We start from the raw sequence: 19,415 nt of genomic DNA, 5'->3' as shown, positions 1-19,415 counted from the left end.
AATATATCTAATGCACTTTTCCATCACAATGACTAGATTCATATCAGAGAGCAATTGCACTACTTTCTGTAAACAGAAACAATTTCTAAGAGCATTGTGAGCATTGTGTAAAGGGCAACGGATAATTCTCATTTATTTATAAAGGGGAAACCTCTTAATAGATGGAAGAAGAAATTGAAGGAATAGAAAGCTAGACAAAAAAAAAAAAAAAAATCACATTCAGAACTCTATTCCTTGGTATAGAAGCTCTTTGCTTATTTGTGCAATAGCAGCACCCTGCAGCAGTCTTATGGGCTAATACAGCATGCCTGTGTCTTCAGGGCCATACAGGTATGGACCAAGATCTAGCCTGGGAAGCCATTTCCCAGGAAAAAGGAGAGCCTTTGATCAGACAGACCTCAGGAAGGTTGCAGTCTGCTAATGAACCAGGTGTTACTGCTTACAGTAGTCATCACATGGGCTGACCCACACACCCCTTAGAGCACACAAACATTCTCATGAGCTTCATGTAGGCACCCACTGAGATCCAGAGCCTGCTAGTGCTCTGCCTCCATTCTTGCATATGACTGGCCCATCTGGATACTTTCATCTTGGTGAAGGTATTTAATATTACTGGTTGGCTAACTTGCAAAATATTTCACTGTGAAGGCTTATGTTTCCTCCCATCTTGAGTAAGTCTCAGAGTAAAGATTTTTCTGCTTGGTTTCCTTACACAGAGTTGTGTTTTGGACCAAATTCAGGATTAACATTTCCCTTTGATGCACAAACCACCTTTCTAAAAATAAAACTTCTGATTTTCTTTTCATTTTTATGATAGGGCTTCTACAAGATTTATAAACTATTTAGCTGTTGTCTAACAGTGTTAAATAGACAGAATAGTTTTTCCAGTCTGCATTGATTTTTTTTTTTTTGTTAGCTTATTTGACTGTACAAAGTAGAGGTTTAACAGCCAGTTCTTGAAGAACATACATCCAAAAATACTGTCCCAGTGACTTAGTTCTGTAAATACTATGACCAAATTATGACCACTCTCTGAGTTCAGAAATGTAATTCACAGGAGAAGAATAGAGAGAAACCCAAACCATCTGTTTTGGCAAGCTGCTGAGCTTGCCAACAGAGAAAGGTTTCTATCTAAGATAGAAGAAAATTGGTCATACAAAGAATTTTAGATTTCTGATTGTCTTTGGCTCAAAAGGGTCTTTTGAATAGAAAGGGAATGGTTATTTTTCTACTACTCAATTAAAAGCGATTAGGCTTTTGCACACCACTCAATATCAATATCATAAACCACTGAAAATCCCAACTACTCACTGTGGCATTCCAGATGAGTTAATAGCAGATTAACAGTCTGAGTGAATCATCCTAAAAATTCTCTTTGAACCATGTATTCAGTCAGATCTATTGGGAAATGCAGCATTTTGTCATAGTAATGAACCCCTTTTAGCTGTAGGAAATGAAAGACTGTCATTGTCTGACAGCTAAACATTTCTTGCAACATTGCATATCCTCTAAGATCCTGTGTTCTAGTGTAGAAAGTATACTCAAAAGTAAAAGAAATTCAATCGGAATGCAAAACTGTATGTTTTCCATAGATGCATGAAGGCTGATAAATAGCACAAATTATGAATCTGTCACCAGTACAGCATAAAAATGTGTCCATATAAGAGTCAAATAATAAATTGAAACTAGTTAGCAGGTTATCGGAATACTGAAACTGAGTGGGTTATCTGAATGCATCTCTGGATGTCTAAGTAAAAGTCCATTTTGTTTCATTGCAATAGAAGTAAGGGTAATTCTATTATTCCAATTTTTGCTTCCCATTTTCAGAAAACCTAACAACTATCACAATAAATGCAGTTTAGGTGCACATCAGATTCACTGATTTCTACACACTCAAGACCTATGAATAATTACAATCTCAGTGAACTAAAAAAGTATAGTTAAATCTTCTGAACAAAATCTTTTTCTTTGGTCAAAAAACAAATTATAAGCATGTGTACAGTGTAAGTGTAAGAAATGATCATTTCTGCTCCACCATCCTCTAGCTTTTCCTCAGCCAAGACTGCCACCTTATGCAGGACCCCTTCTACCATCATGAAACTGTTATATAACCTGAGCCATTTCTCCTTCAACATGTTGTGTCTCTCAGAAAAATCAATGATCAGTAGATTATGGAAAGGGGTTAAAAAGTGACTTGAGTTCATTTTAACTGATAAAACTTGGGAGAAACACGTTTTTAAAAATGGCATATCTGTCTCTGATTTAACATTAGTATCACAGTAAAATGAATGACAGGAAAAAGAGAGTATACATAAAGACAGTCTCATCTTGTATGATGCATGTTATGTTCTCAGCAGAACATTTGTCCCTGCAATGCAAGGCTGTCATAAAGCACTACATGCATTTGAGGGGACAGATCAAACAGTACTTCTCAATACAAAGAACTGAATGCAAAATGAAAAGGAGGTTGCTCCATTAGGTAAATAACAAACGCATCTTAGCCTCTTTAGTCAGCTGAGACTAAAAGCTATCAAGATGCCCTTTCAGTAAGAGGTGCAAATCCCCAATGACTCACAAGGTGTGGGAAAACAAGATGGAAGACTGTCAAAAATAACATTTCTCTCACCAAAAGTTGCAGGAGACACAAACTTCTGTCATTCAACATTCCAGTTCTCATCTTATTTCTCTCTTTTTTTTTTTTTTTTAAACTCTAGGTAATATGAAGTTATGCTTATATTTTACGTGTAGATCATGTGCTGTGAGAAACATGCACCCAGGAGATCTTCACACAATAATATACAAATGCACAAAAAAAAAGTTTGATTCTTGTGTTCCAGAAGCCTTCTAAGTCAGGATTGAATTCATCCACCACATTTCTAAATTATACACTGACCAGCTGGATGTTAGCAGGCAGGCTTCACACCTACAGTTTTAGAGTTAACATAAAATATTAGAAAAACAACTTATAATTTGTTTCTCTCATTCCTTAGGTGATTTACAACAAATCAGGTACAAATTTAAACCAGAGTGCAAGCCATATGCGATGATGGGAGCCAAGGTGTGTATCATTCCAGTGGTTAAATATGCACAAAAATTCAGTATGTGATAAATGTGATAAATAATAATATGCATGATTATAACTATTATCATTAAGTAACGACTAATAACTGCAACAAAACTGGGCTGTTTTCCCTTCTACAGAATCTTGTGATTTGGCAAAATTTCCAGAAAATATTATTGTAATTCAGAATGCATAGTGAGCTCCTCTGACAGACACTGCAGTAAACTGAACACAGACCTTGGTCAGGCGTAGGTTTGCTGAAGTTTCCATGTACTCTAATCACTGAATAAATGACATAGTTAATCTGGGCAAACAGCAGATAGGAGGGCATTACAGGCCTGATTTGAATTATTATTACAGGAAACCTTTCATTGTGCAATTGTTTCTCTGTTCTACATTTGGTTTCAGAAGTAGTTTGACTGTTGACCTCTCTCTTTTCTAAATTGGATCATAAGAAAACAAAATCATATATCAAATAGCATCTGTGTTCTTATGGACTTCTCAAGACTGGACTGAGCCTCATATTAGCATGGTTGATTTTTTTTTTTAACCAGAGTAGAGTGAGCTAACAGGTTATAGAAAACTAAATAATGAATAATTTAATCATTTGCATCATAAAACAGTTATATTAGGAATATTGGAATCAGAGAAGCATAAGATAATACAGGCTAGAAGTCTTGTCCAACCAATTGCTCAAAGTTGGACCAATTTAGAGAAGGTGATAGCAATTTACAGCATCTCTGAGCAACTTCTTTTAGTTCTGTTAAGAGTAGTAGAAAAAGCTTGGGGAGAAAAAAAAAAAAGAGTAAATCTGAAGGTAAAGAGACCTCTTGAATGCATTTGTCAGAATACAGACAATATCTACATTTTTGGAAATAATTATAGCTGGCAACGGCAGATACATTTCAAAGCCATTGGACTTGATTTTTGTAGGTCCCTTCCAATTGAAATATTCTAGTTTACTGTTCTTAGATACTACTACAGCAAGATGTAAGAAATAGGCAAAGCTCTAAGCAAAACAGTAAAAAAAACATTAGTTCTCAGATGTAATATTGTGTTATTAACCCTTCACTTCAACCAGATACTGTCCTGTACTTTACCGTGAAGTACATAAATTCAGAAGACACTCATGGAACATGCCCAGAAAAAAAGAAATCATTTCTGAATACAACTTGCAGAAGGTCCCAAGAGCCTCATTCAGAAATTTGGAGACAGAATTTCAACTGCTGACTTTTTAAATGAGTTTTCATTAACTCGTTTCCATTAATCTTCGGAATCTGAGAGTAGCTCCCTCTCATTCATACTCTATACTATAAAAAAAAAAACCCTAGGGAAATTTATCTTCTGTAAATGACTCTATTAAAGGAGCAGAACAATATTGCATGAATGAAATGCAAGAAAATCAGAAATCTTTGATTTTTCAATGAGAAATTATGGTTTTCTCTGCCACTATCCATTTGTTTGATGGCTTTATTCTTAGATATGTATTTGCAGCATGGCTTTCATGAAGACCACATAGCTCCTTGCAAACCTATGTTTCTTGCATTATGGTTTTGGTTTCTATATGTCTGCCAGAGGTGACATAGATGAATGGAGGTATGTAACTTTTGAGGCCATATAAAGATACAGAAACTAAAAATAGTGGTAATTACTTGAAAAAAAAAAAAGAAATCTCAGAAAGGTCTGAGGTTTAGTTTCTGTAAGAATCCAGCATGGAAGTAATGATGCAAAAAATATCAAACTACCATGATTATTATGTTTTGAAATCTTCTTTGTTCGTTATTCTTCATCAAAATATCTAATGTGATAATCAAGACCTCGTTCCTATCCTCCAGAGATTACAAATTACTTGAAAAAGAGATTTTTTTTTTGTTAATTGTCTGCACAGTGATGTTTATGCCAAATAAATCATTATTATGTAAGACTGTAAAGATAGAACTACTAGAAATACTCCTATTTTGCATGGATCTTGAGGCAGCATGAAAAAACGCATTCTCTCTTTGGAGAATGCATTGTGTTTTTGGCCCAAAGCAAAATATCATATCTTATAAAATTTCTTCTCCCTAGCTTCTAACCTGGACAAGTTATAATACCACTGCCATTCTGCTCTCATCTACCGTAAGATGGAGCCCCAATAACATGGTCCTGGATGATCCAAGTTCAATTCTACCAAATAAGCAGATCTGATGACATTTGTGTCCATCATGCAGAGGAAGCAAAACTGTCTGTGGGTGGATTTGAGAAAATCAGTATATATTAACATAATTCCAGAAATGTCACATCTGAGTTGGGAGACAACTCAAAATTAGGCACAGTATGATAATTACGAAGGGATCAAACAGATCTAAAATTAGTTGTGACTTCTGGGGTAAAAATCATACTTATTGTGAGAAAACAAAGTTATTTGTCATACATCTCATAACAACTGATCAAACTGATCAGTTTGGAGAAAGGTAAGAAGAAATAAGTAAATGACAACTGAAAAATAGAAACTAAATTTGTACTATTTTTTTTTTTGTTGTTCTTCCAAAAAAAGCAGTAAAGAGCTTTTCCTAGACAATTGTTCTAAAATGTTTAACTGCTTATCTTTCTTAACACAGGCAGTGCAAAGGAAATACAAATAAAATATATCAGAAATCTCGACTGTGGTAATATTGGAAAAGAGTAACTGAATGGGATTAGAGAAAAGAGTTTCCCTTCTTACCTCCACCCTGACTCTTCTGTCTATTTTTCATATCATCAAAGTTTTATGTCACAGTGACCTTAAAAGCCCCATGAAAACACTTAAAATGCACGTGAATGTCTTGATTATTGGAATGTCAGTTTCCAAGGAATAATAATACCAACACTGAATAAACAGCCTTGGGAATCAATCTTGCCATGGAAATTAGTTACCATGTGAGCAGCTTAGAATCAGAGACTAATGCAGCAGCTTAGTCTCTGATTCTAGAATATAGAATATAGGCTTATGCCATTGATTTTATTTCATATGCAAAAATACTTTTTTTTTTAATACTAGTGTCATAGATGTCTACTGTATTATACATTATTTGCATAAATGGCAGGATTTTCTTTTTGATAGTCTGGAGAAGGTACACACAGTCATATCTACCCTACCTCTATTCTCCCTCTGGAATTCCAAAGACAGCAACTCAATTTCAGGAAACTTGGACCTAGTGAAATAAATTTACAATCCACTTCAGTTCTGTACATAGAAACAAGGAGAATACATACTTCATGGTTATTTCAGTCGATGGCAAAGCTTGCAGCTCAGTATGATACAAAAATTAAGCCTAAAGTATTTCATCAGAAGACATTTCTGTGAGAAAAAGATGGTAAAGAGGTATTTTTTAGAAAAGCAGCAAACATAGCATACAAGTTTTGAGCATAACAAACAGGACAATCTGAGGAACAATGACAACAAAAAAAGCAGAGTTGTCAAAATGAAGAGGAATATGGAAAGGGTGAAGAAGCATTGGATTGTGGTTAGGTGATGGGATTTACCAGTAATGGCAGGATGACAGATTTCTAGCTCAAATGAATTGAGCTGATTCATAAGACTGATTTTTCTGTGCTTACACAGCTGCCACCAGAGCCATAGATCTGTAACGAGCACACAATTCCTTTGAAGAATGCCTACAGTATCCATTTTTTCTTTAGGTTATATTGACCCCTACAGACCTTGAGGAAAGGAATATTACAGATGAATACATGTAGAGCATGGTCTCCCAGAGAAGTCACTATCAACTGACACACATACACAATTACTTTTCTTTCAAAAATCTCCTAAAACCTAACTGATTTATTGTTCCTACAGAAAACCTTCTGTGACAATAGCAGAAAAACAGGCTCTGGTCCCAGCTCTGAGGAATTCAGCCAGAAGCAGCCTCTGTGCTTTACGACACCAAAATGTACAGTGGTGGTGCTTTCCTTAAGCATTTGCAAAGCTCTCTGCAGTGAGACAATTCCTGCACTAACATTTAAGTATCTTTAAATTTAATGAGGCTGCTATTTTTAGTTACAATTTGTACAATTCTCTGACATATTGCAGCAACGTAATCTTTTATTAGTCATGGAGATGAAAGCATTCAATTAACTGTTTTGACACGACTGTATTAATAAATCCTCTAATATTTTCCCAATGACAATACCTCCTTCAAAAAAATTTCCTGGAAGGATTACATATATTGATGACAAATGGAACTACTGCTATAGCCAGTGTGGACAGAACCCTCAGAAATACACCTGGGCATCAACGACACATTATAAAATACATTTTTATCACACAGGAAAGAAGACAAAGATCTTCCTCCTGTAGAGAAAATTATTATATGACACACAATAGCCTCTCTTTCCATCCATATCTGAGCTGTTCAGGTAAATGTAGCACACTTCTCTCAGTAGTACCTCATATGAACTGGACCAAAGAAGGTACATAAATCCCTGCAGAAGATCCCTATGTAACAAACCTGCAAGTTGCTTCTTGACTACATGCACTAGAACCTTCAAATATCCCAAGGTCAGTGGAGCTACAACTGTTCATGAGGAATACTTGAAGTTAAGAAAGGTCCCCAAAACCACGTGGCTGTGGCTTTAAAGACAGAGAAGAGATCTATTCAAAGGACTTCATAGAGATTTTGGTTCGTGTCTTTTTAGGAATATAGTGAAAAGACACATTCTAAAGCAGTCCTCCATGTTATTACTGGAATTCAATAACATCTCAAAAATAACATATTTAAATATCAAAGACATGTCCTTTCAAGACATCAGAAGTTTACAGAATGGAAGACAACATCACAAGATTTTCCCACCAGTTAGCCAAAGACATCTCGGTTGAGCCTTGGGTGCATCTGAAGCTGGAAGATTTTCAATATTCAGTATAAAAAAATATATATTTTTTTTTTATCATTAAGACAAAAAACAGCCCATGACACATATTAATATGTGCTAAGGCAACTGCACTTTTTGAGGTCAAATACTTTTTGGCTTGATTTCCCGATCTCGTTACGCTATTCTCAATACATTTGTAAAGTTGAACTGTTTTGTTCACATAAACTCCCTTTTCTTTCCCGACACACACAAGTTTAGACTGCTTATACCTAGCGAAGGGTTTGTTTCTTTTCTTTTCAGTGGCTACTTTTCTACTTTATCTGACTTTGCACACCTTCTGTCCCTTCAGCCGTCACCCCTATAACCCCCATTATCTTGATTAGATTTTGGAAACAAAAGATGATAATCCTGTCCTTACAACTGACAAACTATCCAGCTGAGCTAATCACACTGGTCTTCAATTTGAAATTAAACTGAAAATAAAAAAGAAAATCATATTTTTTCAAATAATCGCATTTTCACAGAATTCAAGAAGTGCTCTTTCTGTATCAAAATGATCTAGGTGATGCTCACTTTTTTTAATCTAACAGTGTATACAGGAGTGTAACTAGGGCTGTTAAAAAAAATCATTGGAAATATAATATGTAGTGAGCAAGAATTTAGTTTTTTTTTTTTTAAGCTTACTTTCTGTTTCTCCCAAAGACTAAATGCTCTCTAATATCCTATGAGTGAGACATACTAGATACATTACAGATGAAAACAGTCTTGACTGTCAGATACACCTAAAGTGTTCCAAAAAGCATCTGAGTCAAAGACTGCTGAAGTTCTCTGGCATTTTCTACTCAATAGGCTTTGGATTAAGTCCACATTGTCCACAATTACACAGTCCGAATTAAAACAAATGTTCCTGATCAGTAATGTTAGCAGCAATTGAATGTACTGATGAAATATTAATTCGGTCCTATGGGAATGTTTTATAAGGATGATGCAAAAAAGTAATTGATGGGAAACTGAAATACAAACTAAAGGGCTACAGAATTAGCAACTGTGTTGAATTTTGCATAAGGAACCACAAACAAGGTCTGAAGACTGAATCATACAGATAAATCAAAGAAATGAGTAAGGCTGTTTTTCAAAGTGACAGAGTTATGAAAGATCTGAAAAGAGACTGGAAAAAAATTATATGGTCCAATTCTCGTTTGCTTCCCAAGTTCTCATGCTGCATAGTCTGTAATGGAAATATGTGTCCTTCATCAGAGTTGATTTCATAGAGCTTGCATCTGTACCTGGGCTTTCATTTTCTTGAATTCAATCACAGGATTTCAACCCAAAGTGGAAAACTCCCCCTTCCCATGAAATATCAATTCTACTGATAACGTTCAAGGGATGGAGATATACATAGTTCTTAGTTTTTTTCTTATCTGGTGAGTGAGCACAAAAGGGCACAGTCTCCCTTACAACAATTCCAGGTTCTTCTCTATTAAACAAAAAATGAGATTCAAGACACCAAAGACTCAACTTCACCTGCAAGAGATGCTCTTTTAAGGAGTTTCTTCCTCCTCAAAGGAAGAATGACACACACAATGCCCGCAAGTTGCCAAGGTGATCATAAGTAGAGGAGAGACGAGCATTATAAAATGCTAGAGCTGTCATTTCTCTGGTCTGTGAAACTTAAATGGCTGATAAGATGAAGGTACAGTGATCACTCCTTAGGATGTATGATTTTAAAGTAATCTTGTGAAAACTTAGAGAAGACCCCAAGAAGGAGGAAGCTTTATCTTGGGTATATTTGCACTTCCTAACAACAGTCGAGTGAATGAGGTGAAAGGGTGAGGGTATAACTGTTGTATAAGTGTTATATATTTAAAAAAAATAAATTATAAAAGTAAGAAAACTCACACTAGCTGATAATGCAAGGGTTCACAGGAGCTACGGGGAAGTAGATTTGGGAGAATCTGTGCTTGAAGTAACTAAGGAACTATTTCATGCATTGATGTCAGTTTTATCAGGTAGATGTCACAAAATCTACAAGAGACTGTTTTCCAGTGGACAAACTACTAGAGATTTGTGCCAGATACAGACTGCTGATGATAAGGAAAGGTAGGTTGTTATTAATAAGCACACCCCCTGAGAGGTATGTAGCAATTTCACACCTGAGTGAGCATGGAATTGCAGAGGAACAGGATGTACAAGATGGCTGTTTGCACAAATTCAAAGCCAAATTATATCATCAGTGGAAACACACATTCAATCAGAAGTACACTTGTGCAAGTTTCACCATAGGGTGTTTGCAGTCTGGGACAAACACTCCAATACAAAGGATCTGGCTGAAGTCCTGGATGGAAAGCAGAGTATTTTTGACAAGCATAGCCTAAGCATATGGAGGTAGGGAGCAGGGCCAGGACACCCCCCACATAACTGGTTATATAAGCATTCATTATACGTTTGTAAGACAGTGTTCTAAGACATAAGAATACTTTGTTAAAAACTGCAATCTTAACATTATGCATTTACATGCTTATTACATAACATATATGTTTTATATATATATATATATATATATATATATATATATTTGCATAAACCTATGCCTGCAAGGAACTAGTGGTAGCAAAAGGACATGTCTGTATGACCAACAGCATTCAAAATACAAACTCAGACTTTAGCAACCTGCTTTCGCAGCTTCTGATAGCCACATTTGAAGAAGAAAACATCACCCATGCAGGCAGCCAGTAGCAAAGGACATGTCAGTTCACGATATGTTGTCAGGCTCAGAATTCAGGTCAATGAAGTAGCTAGTTTCAGGCTAGTTTTTGTTAGATAAAATAGACAGCAATCGGCAAGAAGAAAAGCATAGAAGTTGAAGTGTGTTCACACTGTGCTAAGCTATATACCATAGTTGCATAAGGGAAATAATTGCTATGTCTGGGGCTAAGTTAGGGTTCTAGCATCCTTATTTTCCCTAGATAATCAATGAAAAGAAATTAGCATACTCAGGCAACAAATTGGGTTGAAACCCCTTGTAAGCCCCAGTGGGGGAGCCCTAAATAACAGTTAGAGAGCCTAGAGACATCAGCTTTGTCAGTGATTTAGGTGCCTAGCACATGGCATCTCAGTCAAACATTCTTTGCTGAAGATGGAATACCCATTCCACGCTCATGTTTCAAACTCAGCACACACAAAGGGATATGCTGGCATGAAATAATCATCAGTACAGACTCATGTTAGATCAAACAACAAGGACATGTTCTCTATTCTGTGTGTTCATGGTGGATTTAGGCAAGAAACATCAAAAGCATAACATATGTTTCATGAATCTGAAGTTAACTGGATTCCTAATAACAGAAAACATAGCACATAAATAGTTTTCAGGTTCCCAGAGACAGAAGGAATGCTTCTTGCACAACTCTGAAAGCCCATCTTTTCCTAACAAAATTCAAGATGGCAGCAGATATTAAAACATATTTTTAAAACCATAAAAAATGTTTAGTACCTCTATACAGACACAGCTTCTGCAGACAGCTGACTCAACGAAAACTGCTTCTCATCAGCTTTCTGGAAGACAGAAGAAGAAACCTGGGTAACCAGAATACATTTCAAGCATTTTAAATTCGTATATTTGCAGAAATGGTGCAGATTTTTCAAAGGCTTTAATATCAATATAATTTCTTGCCACTATTTTGTGGGTATATATTAGCATAGTTAAATGCATTTTTGATTTATAGTACTCAACTTAAAAAATCATATGCATCCAGAAAGCCATGACTAATGATGCCTCTACGTAGTCAGCATCTAGGGAAAGATTCAATGTTAAAGCAAACAGCATGCACCATAAAGACTCATATCCAAGAGTTCTAAGCATAGGGAGAAATAAAGAGAAATGAAGAGAAATAAAGAGAAAATTTTGAATGGCTCCTTAGATATACTAATGGAATAATTTAAGAAACATTTAAACTTGATGCTGTTTGGGTATTATACATCCTTGTTCAGTGAAAGAATTGAGACTGAGATAGATCCTTGATAGATCCTTTGGGAGGTTGGAACTAGGTGATCTTTAAAGTCCTTTCCAGTTCAAGCCATTCTATCATTCTGTAGTGACATGCCAATCTAAGTAAATTTGCTAGCATTCTTGGAATGGATTTTTATGCTCTCTGCTGATAAACATATACAGTGTTTCACTGAGGTGCTTTGAGGCATAACATTTTTTCTTTGAATGGTCAATGTGTACAAACTATCTTTAATATCAGTTAAGTCGCTTCCCATAATTTTTCAGATTTTGCATTGACTTAATACTCTTCCATGTTAGGAAGCATGAGGTTCATTCAAGGGATTGCCAAGGATTTTACAGTCTTTGGAGAAGAGAAACAGATGGCTCCAGATAGCCGAGTACTTTGAACATGCAGTAGATTAGGGAAATAGAGCTGCAGCTGCCTGGGGATATATACTACAGAATTTTAAAAGGTTATTAACTGAACTACCACAAGCTGGGAAAATAACTCAAAAACAGATGCAATTACTAATTGCTCACTTGAACTTTGCCTATGAAGTTATTTCAGCAGGAAGAATGTTTTTATGCTGACTGACTCTAAACAAAAGTTTGAAGAGGACATCGTTTTGTAAGATTAACAAGGCAATTAGAGCTGGCTCTGCTTGAAATTCTCTATGAATGCTGTACATTTGAATTCGTTAGGTGACAGTAACTGCTCAGATCCATCATAAGCAGAACACCTTTGTTGTGGAATCTACACTGACAAACTGAACTGTTCATTTTTGACGTTGCACACATAATTAGGAGAAACAAAACAAACCCATAAATACCAAAACAAGTTTCTAATATTCCAAAAAAAAGAAGAAGGGAGCAGAAAACTTTGTATTTGCTGCTACTGCAAGAGTTACGGGACTAGAAGAAATCTGTCACTGTGAGGCAACATCAGCACTTATAAGGTACTAATATCCCTCCAAGAAGATGAATAGAAACACAGAGTAAACATTTTGTAGGCTGCCAGCAGTTAAAACACAGTGTCTCACTGCTTAAAGAAAACTGTGTGTTGGCTGTAAAGAGGAGCATACACACACACACGCTTCTTTGCAGCCAACACAGCTGCTCAGAAACACCAACAAAAGAAGATTCTCTGAAAAATATATTTCTTGCCAAGTGATTTAGAAGTAACCCATCTCCAGAGATACGAAGAGTTAGCTTAATGGGATAAAAAGAGTAAGCTATTTTCTCATGATTGGAGCTCTCCTACCTCCACCAAGGTAGGATTTATTCAAGAGGAATATTAAAAGGAAAAAACAAAAATGCCCGCAGGTTAGCAGAAATGCCAACGTACCATGCAGGCCAGAAATGAAATGCTTACTGCCACATTTCATTACTGTGCAGCTTGGAAGTTTCAAGGATCTTCCGACAAGAGGCTATCAAACAACATAAGTGACAACTGCTAGTACCAAGATATGAATTGATAGACGTGTTAAAACAAATTTCATAAATACTTGTCAATAGCAAGAAATAGATCCACAGCAAGCCATCCCTTACAACAGAGCTGAAAGTAGAGACAAATTGATATTTGTTTGAAAATTTATTAACACTGAACAATTCAGCTGGCTGTCTCACTGTGTTGAGGCTCTGAGATGGAACTCCAAGGTGAATAGCAGAGCCTTCCCAATATAGTAGGGAATCTACCACATTCCCATTGCCATATGCAAAAAATGCACACACATGAAACCTCCAGGAATATGCTGTACTTATAAATGTTTCCAAACACACTCTGAAATCTGCAGGTTAGTGCAACTAACTTAAATATGTGGAGCTTTCACCACTGTCTGTATCAAAATGTGTGCCATGGCAACCAATTTCCCTTTCAGCCTGAGCTTAAACGTTCACAGATATTGTTGCACTTTCCTGGCTGTACCTTCTCCACCACACAGAACTCCCAGGATTTACTGAAAAATGTTTTCAAAAGTTCCAGCATTTCTTTTCTTTGTTCTTCATAATGCCCATTTCTCCCTATGTGGAGTTGCAGCTGTATATTCATGATGCCAAATTATAGCAATAATTGTCCTACGTGGCCCAATCTTCTAAACATCCCCAAGAGTCCATTTTTAACTCCAGTATACATACTAGACTGACTTATCTAAATTTCAAGCAGTTACACTTTCCCCACCCAGATTATTTCTGCTTGCAATGGGAAATACATACAAATAGTTTTACTTCAGTTTGTACTGAGGCTTTCAAACTAACATTTTACTTCTATTAAACCTTGTATTTCTGATCTAATTCCAACTATCTTTCTTGCTCTCCACCTGAAACACATACTCTCTTATTTCAGTACATTGTAACTCCTTTAACAGCAAAATCTACCAAAAGAAATCCTCCAATATCTCTGCTTTTGATAAAGCAGCCAAGACTCCGGGCTGGTGCTGGCACAGATGTAATCCCTGACTGAGCATTAAGAGTACACTAAGCTTCTGAGCACTTTTTCCTCCAGGATCAGATGAGTCAACTACTGCTTGTCCTGATAGGAGTGTAACATTGGCAGCTTCATAAAGAACTGAGTGAAAACACTCTTCAACATAATTTATATTCTAGATGGCAATGTAAATACACCAGCAAACACTAACAGACTTTTGGTTTTCTTGAAATCATTGAAGATCAAGTGCCATATTTTGCATACTTCTGCTCACCAAAGGAGTTTATTTATTTACATATATTCCCATTGTTCGGGAGTGACATGTCAATGGGGTTTCACCAAACCAGGATACTATCATACTGAACACTGAAAAGTAATGTATATTTATTATTTCCTCTTTACGTAGCAAAAGATAATTTATATTTTAAGAAAAAAAGACATAAGTAGTATACTATGACTCCCTCCTCTGTTACTCCACTTATTAAAATAGAAAATTAAAAAGGAGAAAGAGAGAAAAACAGATTTAATCATAGATGCTGTTGTCATACTGACTGGTTATGCTGCAAGAGAAAAAACATATATTTTCTGGGGTTTTGGAGTCACCCCATTACCAAAGACCTGTCCAGAGTGCTCAGCCAGGCTCTGCCCAGTGTGGTTAGCAAAGTTGTTTTCTGCTTTCCACACCATCTATCCACGGATTAGCTCACTAGGCTTCCTCTGAAGCCATGTATTTTCAAAACGGCACATTACTAGCGATACAAATATTTATGTATTATTTATGCTAAACGTTTTCTCAGAGTGAAGATCTGTTACCAATATTTTGCTTAACTAATCCACTGCCAATTTGTTTTCCATTTGCACATTTCCTATTTTACTGAAATGCCAAGTAGGAAGTAACAAACATACCCACCTGGCTATAGTCCCTTCCCACACCATTGAAATCATCACATCTTTACTAATCTCCTTCTACATTTGGATTATACAGTTATACGCAGCTGAAGCACAGGTGGAAATATGCACAGCAATTCAATAATAATAACAGCAATAATAATAAAAGAAGCACTAACCCTTGCTTAAAATGCTGACAACTCCTGTTAATTTTCCAACCACCAGTAATGAGATAACAGAAATAGCTGTAATCATTATACTATTAAAAAGTCAGCACTGAAATTGTATACATTATATTTTGTTTTGAAGGTCAGATTTTAATATTTATGTAAACAACTATTATGAGTCTTCTGCAATAAGGTAAGTTTTTGCACAGTATATTTTTTTGGAAACTTTCTAAGACAGAATAAAACTTACTTCCAGAAATAACCCTGCATCTGTAATATCCCAGGAGCTGGAGGCAATGAGGACAAAAGAAGCCTATAGTTGCCTTGCTTGCAAAGGAGACTTAGGGCAGGGGTGGCAGCTGGTCACGGTCTGGCTTAAATTTCTGCTTTACTCTAAAAATGAAGTAGGCTGCTCTGGGCCTGCAATAGGTGCAGACAGCTCCATTTTCTCTGTAGGCCCAGCTGAGACAGATTCCCAGGAATGAACCACCAAACACCCTGGCTGTCACACACCTGCTGTGTGATTACACCCAAGATGATCTGCTTCATAACCTTCCTGGATACTGAGAGCCAGATGACAGGCCTATAGTTCCCCAGATCCTCCTTATGATCAGACTTGTAGATGAGCATCACATTCACAAGTCTCCAGTCATCTGGGAGCTCCTCAGTTGAGCAGGACTGCTGATAAATAATGCAGAGTAGCTTGGCAATCACATCTTCAAGCCACCTCAATACCCTTAGGTGGATCTCACCTGGTCCCGCAGAATTATGACAGTCCAGGTGGAGCAGCAGGTTGCTGTTTCCTTCTGAAGTGTGGGAAGTTTATTCTGTTTCCTATCCATGTCTTCCAGCTCAGAGGCTTGAATACCCCAAGGATAACTGTTCTGACTAATAAAGACAGAGGAAGGCATTGAGAACCTCAGTCTTCTCCTCATCCTCTGTGATCATATTCCCTGCTGCGTCCAATAAAAGTGGGAGATTCACATTGACCCTCCTCTTGCTGTTAATGTATTTGTAAAAAACATTTTTTATTATCTTTAACAGTGGTAGCCAAGTGAAGTTCTTCTTGCCTTTCTAATTTTCCCTTTGAATTCCCTAGCAACATCCTTGTACTCTCCCCAAGGTGCCTCACTCTTCTCCCAAAGATAGTAAGCTTTGTTTTTCTCCCAGGCTCTCAGCAAAAGCTCCCTGAAGAGACCCAGCAAAGCAATGATAATACACTGGCTTCAGCACAAATCCCACTCCAGCTCATGGAGAGGTAATAAGACCAAGGCTTGACTATGAAGTAGCATGACCCTTTGGGCGTGGAATGCTTCTAACCCACTAGGCAATTTCACAGTTTTAATGCTGCTTTGCGATGGCAGCCCTTTCTGAAAATCTCCTTCCTCAGAACACCCTTCAGAACAGCAGGCCAGCATACCTGTCTCTCCTTGCATCTCAACCAGGACCTTACTGCCCAAAATGAAATTGATGTTTAAAGGTAATCCCATTTAAATGGAATTTTGTTGTAAGATAAAAACTTAAGTGACTAAAGAGATTTTGAAAATGCATGTTTAATTTCTGTGAGCTGAATTATTTTACAAGACAAATTATTGATGTTGTTTGGCTTGTTGTGCTCTCCAAATAAAAGAGGCCCAATTCTAGATGCTGCATCTTCAGATTAATGTGACTGATGGACAACAGGCTGTGGTACCAATTTAGTGATAATGGCAGAAGCAAGTTACCAGCAGATAAATAATGATACTCGTGTAACAGCCAGGCAGCTGAAATATGCCCTGCTCAATGCACTATACAAAGACAGATATTCTGTACTGTCCCATTCCATTATTCTCCTCTTCCTTTTTGTTTCCCAGAAGATAATTGGTTTTTAAGAGAAGACTACTACAATTTCCATGGCTTCATTTCTCTTCTCATTCTCTTCTGATTTCATATAAACACTCAACCCCAGATCTTACACAAAGTCAGCCAAAGCCTTTCTAAACTCTCTTGAAGCCAAACAAAAAAAAGTCTTCAAAAGGTAAGATTTTTTTTTTCTGCTAAGAGCAAAGCAACCTGCTAGGAGCAAAAGCAACTCCAAATAGTCATTTAAACACACTTTCAAAATGAGAATAAGAAACTAGTGACTGTTTCTGTCCTATTATTAAAACTATTATTGAGAAGACATTCCCGTAACAGCCTTTCTTCTGAAAGAAAAGGAGATAACATGCACTGTGGGACAGTCTAGATATTTTATTGAGCACTGACAGAAATATCTCTTCAAGATTCATAATGTGCATATAGATGACCTGTTTTCTGTGACCTGCTGTTGCTGTTTTGTTTTTTTTTTCTCAGCAGAAAGGGCATGTAACAGCTTACAGAAAGAGGCCTCATGTTACTATCCCTTTCATGTACTAGAGGTATTCATTTAACTAACTTCTGTGACAAACCAAACCATCAGTTATTTACTTATTTGAAGACAGAGCCCTGTTTTCAGTGCAGGAATACAATACTCACAAAACTCCCTGGGCACTTTATTGCCTGCAAACACCTCTCCATCAACCAAAGAAACAGAACATGTTCACAAATCTATGGATTTGCCTTCTCTTCCCACACCAAGCCAAGTTGCAATACTGTCTACATTTCGCTGATTCTGAGAGTTTGGTGCCCAAAAATGCACAGGCAGTCATGCTGGGAGTGGAGCCATATACTGAAGAGCCAGTACCAGCAGCACAGCAGCACCTGTGATGAATGGCAGCACATCGGTAAGTGCTGCTGTTGGTTGCTACTGCGCTCCAAGTACATTCAAGTCACCTTTGACAAGCAATGGCTACAGTTGCAGAGTCTACAAGTGACCCAGTCAGCCTTCCAGGCTAGAAATACTTGTGGTCTGTAGGAATAACATCAGAATAAGCACCGGAAAACTCACTAGTATTCTATGTAAAAGGCTTGCTATCTCGAGAAATGAATAGGACCAGCCTATGGAAGGATCAGAATGGTTTTCACCTCATTCTTCCCCTGAGGAGCTCATCAGATCTCTCTGTTCAGAAACAGCCTGAAAGCCTCGAGCTGTTGAAATAATTCCCAGGAGCTGCTCTGGACCTGCTAAAGTGTGTAGCAAGAAACCATAAACATCAGCCTGCCTCCTCCACTTATGTCTGCAGATCATTCGCCCTTCTGTAACACTGGAAAAGGAGACGTGGTGCCTATTTTTACTGAAGGTTTATGTGTTTGTGTTCAGACATAAAACAACTTGCATCTTGTTTTCATTTATTTATTCCAGAGCCCTCTATAAATCTACACTGCAGTACTATTATTAGAGCAGTGCACAAGGGTAGTACACACAATCTTTAATCTGGTCAGTAACACAACATTACAGCCAAAACACTGCCTTGTTATCGAGCTCAAATAACAAGATAGTACAGAAGGAAACATACATAAGTTAAAAAAAAAAACCTCCAGCATTTACCAATGCTTTGAGTGGAAGTCAAGAATTCTCAACACATGAGAGATTTGCTGCAGTCACTGGCATACAACCACCTAGACTTCCTTCCTAGCCTGTATCTATTGCAGAGGACTGCTATAACATGATTTCTGGTATGATCCAGGAGTTTGTGTGACTTTTGATAAATAGCTGATTTTCCTGTTTCATGTCAATTCTGTTTTGTTCTGCATGGAAGCTAAAGTGTTATATCCATACAGATCCGCAGTCACTTCTGTTTGCTCACGCATCATACATGTTCTACCAATCTGTAAGATTTATTAATTAGGCAGTATTGTTGTCACTCTAATGCAGCATGACTGTGGATACTTCCACAGTTCTCACCTTTACCTTAGAATTAATGATACATAAATACCATTGCTTCAACTTTCATAGCTCAAGAAAAGCAAAGAACCTGAGGGGGAATGTAGGCATAAAGGAAAGCCATTTATGTCTGAGGTCTGTTGAACTCACGTAATAAGACTGCCTCAGGCATCTTATCTGTCATTTTAATCTGTCAAGTGAATGGCTTATTGGCTTATTTCATAGAGCAAAGTGTCTCATTGTGTGGGGACATCTTGACTTTTATATGACCTGGCTTT

General features: G+C 37.0%; 1 protein-coding gene across 1 annotated transcript in view; it reads right to left on the bottom strand.

Moving 5' to 3' along the window:
• DAW1 (dynein assembly factor with WD repeats 1) overlaps nucleotides 1-19,415 on the bottom strand; it is a 305,330-nt gene that overhangs the window by 119,981 nt on the left and 165,934 nt on the right. The window contains exon 16 of the transcript XR_006930918.1: nucleotides 11,385-11,446. The gene's annotated coding sequence lies outside the window, so the exon portion shown is untranslated. The remainder of the gene's footprint in view (nucleotides 1-11,384; nucleotides 11,447-19,415) is intronic.

Source organism: Gallus gallus, chromosome 9, assembly GCF_016699485.2.
Source record: "Gallus gallus isolate bGalGal1 chromosome 9, bGalGal1.mat.broiler.GRCg7b, whole genome shotgun sequence".
NCBI lineage: Eukaryota > Metazoa > Chordata > Aves > Galliformes > Phasianidae > Gallus > Gallus gallus.
Note: the sequence above shows the minus strand (reverse complement) of the source record. Positions and strands in the feature narration are given on the sequence as shown.